This window comes from Phytophthora infestans, genomic scaffold (assembly GCF_000142945.1).
Source record: "Phytophthora infestans T30-4 supercont1.487 genomic scaffold, whole genome shotgun sequence".
NCBI lineage: Eukaryota > Oomycota > Peronosporomycetes > Peronosporales > Peronosporaceae > Phytophthora > Phytophthora infestans.
In genome coordinates this window covers 1-8,994 of record NW_003303278.1, presented here as the reverse complement: position 1 = coordinate 8,994, position 8,994 = coordinate 1, and the positions used below count along the sequence as shown (strand labels likewise).

Below are 8,994 nucleotides of genomic sequence, written 5' to 3'. Positions count from 1 at the left end.
CATCGAAGTCGAGTCTTGCTTCATTAGTCTGTTGTCAAGTACCAACCGAGTGTTCGGTCGACTGTTGAACTCGTTAACAGCTTTGAGTCTCGACACATGCACTACTGGGTAGAAGCGATACCCACTTCGGTCAGGCAGTTCCAGCTCGTACGCAAACTCTTCCACCTTGCGCTTGATCCGAAAAGGTCCATGCCATCGGTGAGCTAATTTCTTCGTCAAGCCCGGTTTGACGCGCTCCATGTACAACAGCGCCCGGCTCCCAATCTCAAAAAGAGATCTCGGTGGGGCTCTTGCAGGATCTTCTATCTCTTCTGAAGCTTCTAGGGGGCCCGCCGAGTGTTCCTTTCCACTTGGTTGAGGTACAGCAGTCTTTTCCAGTCGACTCAGGGTCTCATTATGCTTTTTAGCCCTTCGCTCCTTTTCTACAGCCTGATAATATTTGGCCATAGTGAGGGCGACCTCATGTTGTCGATTGATCTCGCGCCGCCACGCCAGTGCGTCAGACTGCTTGCCGAGTCATCGTTTGAGTGATGACGACATCGCCCGCAACGTCGACTGCGTATCCCAATCGTGAACGAGGTAGAACGGTTTTTCCTTCTCGAAGTGTCCTGCGAAGTTATAAAAGCGAACATCAGCTTCTCGGCGATTTCGTCCCAGTCTTACTGTAGGGGTTCTTCCGCGTACACTCGTACGGAACCCATCACTGACTTCACCGAGCGTCCCTGCCGTCCGTTAGCATGTGGCCGATAGCTCAACGTCGCTCGTGACCTTGACTGCATCATCTCCGCGAATGCTTGGAGCACTTCGCTCATGAAGTGTGGGTCGCGGTCGTGCCTGATCAATGATGGGGCTCCCAACCGTCGGTACACACCTTCTTCGAGCACATGGGCTACGCTCAGCGCAGTTGTATCCGACATAGCCTTGGCAATGACGAATTCTGTGAACGCGCACTGGAATAGGAGCAACGCAGTGTTGCCCCTGCGAGATTTCGGTAGTGGGATCACAAAATCCATCGAGACGATCTGGAAAGGTCGTTCGGCTAGTACGTTGCCAGGTGAGTATCCACGAAGCTGCGGACGGCTTTTGCTCGAGCTGCAATCTGGACATGACTTCACATGCTTTTCCACGTCAGCGTACAAGCCGATCCAATAATAATCGGACTTAACGCGATGGAACGTTCTCACCACACCTTGATGTCCTCCTTCCAGCGAGTCGTGACAGTTCTGCAAGACCTCTTGAATCATCGTTGTTGGTACCACAAGCCGCAGCTTGGTCTCCTCTTGCCAACCGTGGTCGTACCGACGATTCAATCCAAGATAGTGAAGCACGCCGTCTTCAGACAGTACGAACCGGTCAGCATACTTCCAGGCATCTCGAGCTTCTTTGTAACTCAGCTCTTCTGCTTGGCCCTGAAGCACCTTCTTGATGTTAAACCACTTCTGCTCCTCGGCTTGTGCCACCAGTATCCGTCTGCGTCGTTCCCGCTGTATCGCTACCGGGTCAACATCTTCCGCATCGGGAAATGCCGATGGTACAGTCTTGTGAGGATGGTCTGGCAAATCTTCGCCGAATGAATCTTCGGTGGACGTCTCTCGTCGTTCTTCATGCTCCTCTTGAGCTTTTGAGACCTCTTCCGAGTGTTCATCTGCAAACCTGACGCGTTTCTTGGCTTTCGTCTGTCGCCGAGTCATCACTGCCATATTACCATAATCGCACTTTGGTGAGCTGTAATCAACCACGAAATTTTCGAAAGTTTTCCACTTTGAAGACTCGCTGCCTGACAGTACATGTACTTGACGCTCTGTTCCACGTGACGAAACATCTACCGAGTCTTCATCCGGTTCGTAGATCATTTCCTGGATACGATTTAGCGACGCCAGTTCCGACTTGCGAGTTTCAGCCAATATGACACGACTGACCTTCGATTCCAGCGCTTCAGTGGCTAATGAATCCGCGGCAGCGTTGTATTCTCGTATAACGTGAAGATATTTAACTGATCGAAGCTTGGCCGTGAGTTCCTTGTGAGTATTCAGCAACGCTAGCAAAATTTCCTTCCTGCATGCGATCACCCCTAGTGATTGTTGAATCGCAAGCCTTGAGTCACCAACGATGACTAAATCCTCGGCACCGTGCGCAATAGCAGCCTTGACACCGTTAATCATCCCTGTGTACTCTGCCTCATTCACCGTGGTGGCTGAGAGGTAAGCGTTTGCAGCAATCACTACCTTCCACTCAGGAAGGCTCCACAGCACCCATGAACAACTCCCGTAGCCACCGTACTTCTCTGTCTTCGCTGATCCGTCAAAAGACATGACGAATCCGCTGTAATTACGGGAAAGCTTGGCGTACAGCAACGCGGGGTCCATTCGAATAGTCGGGGGACCCTTGTGTGGAGGTGCCACCGGCGCGAGCGAGTCTTCCAGGTCGACGAAGCTCGTGATGCTTGACTGCAGTAGCTGCGCGAAGGCGACATCCTTCTCCCTCACGCGCTGCACCTTCAAGTGCCACTGCGATAGCAGCACTGCGAACTGGACCGCGCGTCCAAAGAGAGACTTCGACTTGTGCACCCACTCTAAAGTCGAGAATCGTGTATAGACATGTAGCGTCTTTCCTGCCAGCTGGACGTAACAGATCTTCAACAGCAGAAGTAACGCCAAAATTTCCTCCTCAGCAGGATGGTAGTTCATCGCGGCCTCCTTGAGCACCCGACCGAGGAACCGTACGGGGTGTAACTTGCCTTCATGTTCTTGCATTAGCGTAGTGCTCAACGCCCATTCATTCGCAAAGAGCATGACGTGAACTGCTTTCGACCGATCGAAGTGCCTGAGGATGGGTGAATGTGAAACACTCGTCTTCAATTTTTCGAAGGAACGACGTGCCACAGAAAGGCCACCTTCAACGGCAAAGTCTTCATCCTTGAGCTGGTACAGCGCCGCACCGTTAGACCGCGAAGTCTTGAATGAAGCGACTGTAGTAATTAACCGCTCCAAGAAACGACTACATGCCCTTCTTACTCGTTGGAAACGAATGCTCGGTGATGGCCGCAAGCTTCTTGGGGTCAGCCCTGATACCTTCTGGCGAAATTTTATGCGACAGAAAGTCCACCTTGGGTTGGCAGAAGATGCTCTTGGTGAAGCTAATGCTGATCCGACACTGTGCAAATCTTGCTACCAATCGGTCCAGCGTCGCCAGGCAGCTGTCGAAATCCTCGCCACCGAAGCAAATATCATCCACAAACGACCGTCGACCAAACACAGGTACCAGCGATGATTCGTCCGGTTCCCCGTTCGTAAACATGTCAGCGACGGGGCTGTTGACGAGTTGTAGTACAGGGTCGGTCTCTACCGGTGCTTCGCGGTCTGCCGCGAACTTCGTTTGAAGCGAACCCTCGGCGCTTGGCCCACGACGTTCTTTGGCCTGTTCTTCAGCTAAACGCATCTTCTCCGAGTATTCAAACCAACCTCCTTTAGGCTGAACGAACCCCCAGAGTGCGTTGTCAATCATACGCTGATAGATCATCGGCGCGTTCTTTAGCCCGAAGGGCATGCGTAACCACTCGAAATGTCCGAGTGCGCAGACAACCGCCGATACTTTACGTGCTCGCAAGGTCATCATGACCGCCCAGAAGCCGCTTGCTGCATCCAGCGAGCAGAATCATAGGTAGCGCTCGCGATCTGCTAACAGGTCGTCGACTAGCGGCATTGCATACTCCATGATCGCGGTGATAGCATTCACCATCTTGTAATCAATGCAGAACCGGATGTCCAGCCCGTTTTTTTTTTATCACAATCACGATCGGCGATGCCCATGGACTGTCTGAAAAGACGATCAGTCCTGCTCGCAACAGAGCGCGCAGCAGCTCGTACAGTTTGCCGAGAAATCGTAGCGGCACGCGCCGGGCACGCTGTTTAATTGGGGCACCTTGAACAAGAAGCTGGCTCGCGAACGCGAAGTGTACAAGCCTTCTATTGGCGCGAACACCGAGCAGACTCATCGCTTTTTGGTCAAGCTTTCGAGGGAAAATTTATCGACAACGATACGCTCAAGATCCTCAAAATTCATCAAACCCGCGACACCCACCTTCTCCAAGTCAACCGTACACTCCGTGCACACGTGAGTTTGGCCGGAATGGATCCAGAGGTCCAGCGTCTGACTTTTGATGGTATGTTCCACATGTTGTTCTTTCCACCGTGGGTTCAGCGACTTAAGTTCATTCACAATCTCCTGTGACAGGTCTCACCGCGGGCGATCTGGATCTGGCCGCTCTGGACTTGGACCAGGAGACATAGGTTGCGTTGCAACGCATACAGTCTGCTGCCGCGTCTCCGCATGACCCCCAATCTCTTCCTGCGGCTCTGGCGCAGGCTGCTCACCAAGTGGTTCATGGAAAGCTCTACAAGCGTCTTTGACCAGGTGGCAAGGAGTCGGACGTCGAGTCGGACGATTTCGACGAAGATAAGGCTCTCATTCCGACTGACAAGGCCAGTACATCTATGGCAGCTGCTGATCTCGGTGATGCGCCACCTGCTGACTCTTCAACCACCAATTCTGCACGTCGTTCGCTGCTCAGCCCGAAGGCATGGAAGCAAGCGGATCCGAAGAAACGCCAGAAGAATCGCCTTCGTTCTCCTGGCAAGTCACCTCGACCGTCATTCGAAGACTCAGTCGCAGTCTGCGCCGTCGTCTCCTCGTTCATGGTCGCCACCTCGCAAGCCAGTGTCATACTCGACTCCCGCCGTTGTAGACATCAGTGGTGACCAGCGTGACGTGGAAATGGTTGAGGTTGGTTCAAGTGAGATTCCATCGGCTCAAGGTACTACCATCGAGTCTTCGGGTAAAAAGGTGGGCTCAGGGGCTCACGACGATGTCTTCAAACCATCTGACGCGGCTACGTCTCCAACTCAGGGTGGTCAAGCCATAAGCGTCGACGATCTCTCCTCTCCAGCGGACATACGCGCTGCCGAAGAGGACTTGCGTGAGGCCGAGGCTTTTCGGCTCATGCTCGGTTCGGGTGACGAAAATGATGAGTCGGATAGCACCGTCCCATCCGGCAAGGCTGCATCGTCGTCTGCTGCGCCTTCTAAGACGGTTGAAGTCTCGGAAGTAGTTTCTACCGCAGGGCTTGCCCTTGTTGAAGCTGCTCCACAAGCCTCCGAGTCTTAAAAGCCGGCTCCGACTGTTCCAACGGCCGCTGCGCCAAGTGTCTCTTCGACTGATTTTCCGATGGAGAGTGATGACGATGGCAATGGTGATAATGATCGTGGAGATGACGTGGATGATGATGAACTTTCGGTGGGTAATTCTCCTTATGATACAAGTGGTGACGGTGATGTTCTGCCACCTACCGAGCATTCCGTCCAGCTGACGGCGACGACGCTGAAGGCTCCGGCGGCAACTGGAGCGGTCTTGGCCCTGCTCGGCTTCCGACCCCTCCTCGGCCAAATCCTTCGCCGATGGTAACCTCTCCGATCATAATCGGCGGTCCATCGCCTCCGTCATCGCCAAGTTCATAAGCGCCGCCATCTTCTCCTTCTGTTCAGACGTCTCATCGCCCGTTTTCTTGAACGCTCGATGCCGGGCGCAAGATTACGGCCACCTACACTTCGGTACCGCGTCGGGGCAGTAAACCGTCGGTTGAGCGGTTGCCTCACCGTGTGCTGCCTCACCTTGTGTTGCATGGAGCTCGCCCTATCGTGCCGGCTTCATCCACCTTGCCACCGTGGTTCTCCCGTATCTGGGCATGGGGTTCGCCGATGCGGGTACCAAGAAGTGTTTCTAGCGTCTTTTGAGCATCCCACTATCGGAACCGGCCGGTGAAGTAATCATCCGTACGACGTTGGAAGGCCTCCAAGCGTACTTCGACTACACGAATCCGGATCATCCGTATCAGCCACTCCGACGGCTCTATCCCCTCCAGCCGTGTCTCTTTGACACCCCCGGTTTCGACCCAAGCCTCTTCTTCTCCAAGCGTTCCCCAATCGAGACCCATCTCAAGGTGATCTGGGCGAATCTTCGGAATGATGGCGGCAAGCAGGGTGACCTCGGGTCCACGTTATGGGAGTGTTTCCACTGGCTTCCGTTGTCTGGCATTGAGCGCGGGCTCATCGAGAAACCCAAGAAGGCCCCCCATGACAAGAAGCTCTTGAAGATACTGAGAGCTCTGTTGAAGAAGCTCTTCAGTGAGCGCGACCTTTGTGCCAATCGTCTCCTCAACAAGTACCGCGAGCCGTACATGGCGTGGGGTCGTGACTCGGTTTCCTCCGGTTCCTCTGATCCGCCGTTCATTCGCCCCGAGCTGCTTTTATAGCCGTCGAAGCCGTGGTACCCCATTGAAAACTTGTCGTTCGCTCCTCGGACTTCTGACTGGCTTTCCGAAGTTCCGACTCTCGACGTTCGTCAGCCCTGGCGTACTGGATGGATGAACGCGCCGCACCAGCACCCGTACAATAATACGTACTTCCCGTGCCAGTACAGTCCGGAGCTCTTCGATCCCCGCCCTACGCGCTTCGCGGATCTTTACCGCAGCGTGGTCGTCGATCTGGCCCTGGCTCCACCTGCGCTTATCCCGGCTTGGCGCGACTTGTTTGACTCGCCACCGGTTACTCCGCGTCCTGCTCTGACTGCTGCTGCTGCTGAGGGCTCGCATGCTCCGTCTGCGGCTTCAGCCGCCGAGGTTCATCTTCCCGACGAAGAGGAGAAGAATAGTGAGGACTCGACTTCGTTGACGCTCTTGGCCGCTGCTGCCAGGCAATTGGAGTCGCTTTGAATCTTCGCTGCATGTTCCACAACGTTCTCCGACGTTTTTAGTTAGCGGTTGAGGGGTCCAGCGAGGTTTCGTTTTCAGTGGTCGCCCTTTTGTCGGCATAAATGTCTTCTTATTCTTAATCCACTTCCACAGCGTAATCATGTTCATGTTGTTCCTCCAATGCATATACAAGCTGTTGGATAAAATACTCGCTAAGAAACCCCTTGCCCGTTGGCTTGACAAGAAAACGCTGGTCGAAGTCCTCAACGGAAATTTTGCGCACAAGAAGAAAGTGTTTGAAGGATGGAGCGCCGACAAAAGAACCTCTGGACATGTAAAGCGACTCATTAGATCGGACCCAGCCATTGAGAAGAAGTACAGGTCTGTTTACAAGACGTATGGCGAATATCTCTCGATGATTTACCGCAAGAAGAACCGGGCGAAACAGCTTGCTGGCAACAAATAAACATTATTAATGTGAATCGGATGGCAAACGTGTCTTTGTTGCCCTTGTCTGAGAGTGAGTAAAAACCTTAGAGTATTCCTTCAGTGTGTATAATTTAGGGGAGGTTACTCAGTTCACCATCTTTCGGGTACCAACATATGTGCTCAAACTCAAATCTTTCACCACGAAGGTTCATGATCGGTCGATAGTGCCACACCGCAGACCGAAGCCCGCAGCATTTCCTACCTCAGACAACTTACGCTGCCCTTCACTTTCATTTCGCGCTGGGGTTTCCACACCCTAACACTTGCACACATGTTAGACTCCTTGGTCCGTGTTTCAAGACGGGTCAAATCGCTCCATTTCGTCAACGTCCCGAACGGCAACAAGTTAAAACCCACATCAATCCACACACAACCACACACGCATAGCAAGCTATCCGCACACGGCGCACACAGAGACACAGGCCCACTCAAAAACACGTTGTAGGCACCTCAGTCCCAACCGCGACTACTCGTCCACCAAGATATAACAGACAAACGCAAGCGTAAGCCCTACCTCCTCGGCGGCCATTTCCCGCAGCATACGAACTGACCTTGACGTCCCACCGCAGCACAGGGCACCAGCAAGCACACACAGCACACACGCCGAGCGCAGCCAAAAAAGCCGCTGCCACAGCACACGCACGCACACACTCGCCAATGAAATATACCACGGATTATAGACACTGGAAACGATTCGGTTCCCTTTCAGCAGTTTCAGGTACTCTTTAACTCTCTTTTCAAAGTTCTTTTCATCTTTCCCTCACGGTACTTGTTCGCTATCGGTCTCGCACCAATATTTAGCTTTAGATGGAATTTACCACCTACTTTGCGCTGCATTCCCAAACAACGCGACTCAAAGAAAACGGATCGTACGCACGAGCAACTCAGGGATGAACGGGAGTATCACCCTCCATGCTGTCCTCTTCCAAGGAACTTGCCCCAAGCGCCCACACTGATCACGCCTCTATAGACTACAATTCGCCGCGCAAAACTTGCACGGAGATTTTAAGCTTGAGCTCTTCCCGCTTCACTCGCCGTTACTAGGGGAATCCTTGTTAGTTTCTTTTCCTCCGCTTATTAATATGCTTAAGTTCAGCGGGTAATCTTGCCTGATATCAGGTCCAATTGAGATGCATACCGAAGTACACAACATTTCCCAAATGGATCGACCCTCGGCAGCCGAAGCCGCCACTCTACTTCGCAACAGCAAAGCCGATTCAAATGCCAAGCTAAAGAGCCATGGTTCACCAGTCCATCACGCCACAGCAGGAAAATCACCCAATAAGCGCATTGTTCAGCCGAAGCCAACCATACCACGAATCGAGCATTTCTCCATTAACGCCGCAGCAGACAAACCGGTCGCCAACTCGCTACAATAGCAGCGTCCACAACCAGCAATGCCACCACTTTTGGAGCAAAGAGAAGTACAGTTTAGTACATTTAAAAGGACTCGCAGTCGGTCCGAAAACCAACCGCAAGACACTTCACATCTGGCATCTCCTCCACCGACTACACGGAAGGAAGAAAGCCAAGTTTGTTGTACGGACACTGATACAGGCATACTTCCAGGACTAACCCGGAAGTGCAATATGCGTTCAAAATTTCGATGACTCACTGAATCCTGCAATTCGCATTACGTATCGCAGTTCGCAGCGTTCTTCATCGATGTGCGAGCCTAGACATCCACTGCTGAAAGTTGCTATCTAGTTAAAAGCAGAGACTTTCGTCCCCACAGTATAATCAGTATTAAGTAAAGGGTT

General features: G+C 52.7%; 2 non-coding genes across 2 annotated transcripts; both read right to left on the bottom strand.

Moving 5' to 3' along the window:
• Positions 1-7,321: 7,321 nt before the first annotated feature.
• Positions 7,322-8,471, bottom strand: PITG_33502 (the record flags this gene model as incomplete). Its single annotated transcript, XR_009934896.1, has 1 exon — positions 7,322-8,471. It is a non-coding gene; the product is annotated as a 28S ribosomal RNA (ribosomal RNA).
• Positions 8,472-8,777: 306 nt separating this feature from the next.
• Positions 8,778-8,932, bottom strand: PITG_33501. Its single transcript, XR_009934895.1, has one exon. It is a non-coding gene; the product is annotated as a 5.8S ribosomal RNA (ribosomal RNA).
• Between the last annotated feature and the right edge of the window lie 62 nt (positions 8,933-8,994).